The following is a 981-nucleotide window of genomic DNA, read 5'->3' as shown; positions in this document are numbered from 1 at the left end:
TGGATTACATCCATTCAGATTGTTGGGGTCCCTCCAAAGTGGAGTCGCTGAAGTGTCACAGGTATTTTGTGTCCATGATTGATGACTATTCGAGGAAGACTTGGATAACATTTATGAAGCACAAAAGTGAAGTTTTCAACAGCTTCAAAGAGTGGAAAATACTGGTGGAGAATCAAAATGAGAAGAAGATTAAGAGGCTTCGTACTGATAATGGTCTGGAATTCGGTTCAACAGAGTTCAATCAGTTTTGTAAGGATGCAGGGATTGCTAGGCATCATACAATCAGGTATACACCACAACAAAATGGTGTAGCAGAGAGAACCAGACATTGCTGGAGAGAGCGAGGTGCATGCTTTCTAATGCTGGTTTAGAGAAGAGGTTTTGGGCTGAGGCAGTGAATACGGCTTGTTATTTGATCAATCTTGGACCGCATACAGGGATCGAGTGTCGAATACCTAATGAGGTCTGGTCAGGCAGATCTGCTGATTATTCTATTCTGAGAGTCTTTGGTTGCATGGTTTACTATCATGTTAATGAAGGAAAGCTGGAACCAAGAGCGAAGAAGGGAGTGTTTATGGGCTATGGAGATGGTGTAAAGGGATATAGAGTTTGGTCTCCATCTGAGAAACGGGTTGTTATGAGCAGGAACGTTGTGTTTGATGAGAGTTCTATGTTCAAAGTTTCAGGTGAGTCCATTTCAGAAGCAGAGCAGGAGGATGTTGACAAGCAGGTGGAGGTGCAGGAAGTGCAGTCAGACTACCCAGGATAAACAGATCCAGTGTCAGGGAGCGATCGATCTACGCCAGACAAAGGATTGGGCGATGGCAGAGATCTCTGATTGATGTCCGACAACACAAGATCGATCGATCCTCAGCAAGAGAGCGAGCAATGGACGTCTGATGAGCAGCCTCAATCTTCCAATTCTGGAAATCAATATTGCTAAAGACAGACCAAGGAGAGTTGATGTTAGGCCACTAGAGA

At 44.3% G+C, this 981-nt stretch overlaps 1 protein-coding gene across 1 annotated transcript in view; it reads right to left on the bottom strand.

Moving 5' to 3' along the window:
* Nucleotides 1-981, bottom strand: part of LOC106297273 (myosin-3-like) — a 10,821-nt gene that overhangs the window by 8,412 nt on the left and 1,428 nt on the right. The window lies entirely within an intron of this gene.

The sequence above is a fragment of the Brassica oleracea genome, chromosome C6 (assembly GCF_000695525.1).
Source record: "Brassica oleracea var. oleracea cultivar TO1000 chromosome C6, BOL, whole genome shotgun sequence".
In the NCBI taxonomy this organism is placed as follows: domain Eukaryota; kingdom Viridiplantae; phylum Streptophyta; class Magnoliopsida; order Brassicales; family Brassicaceae; genus Brassica; species Brassica oleracea.
This window is presented reverse-complemented; position numbering and strand designations above follow the sequence as displayed.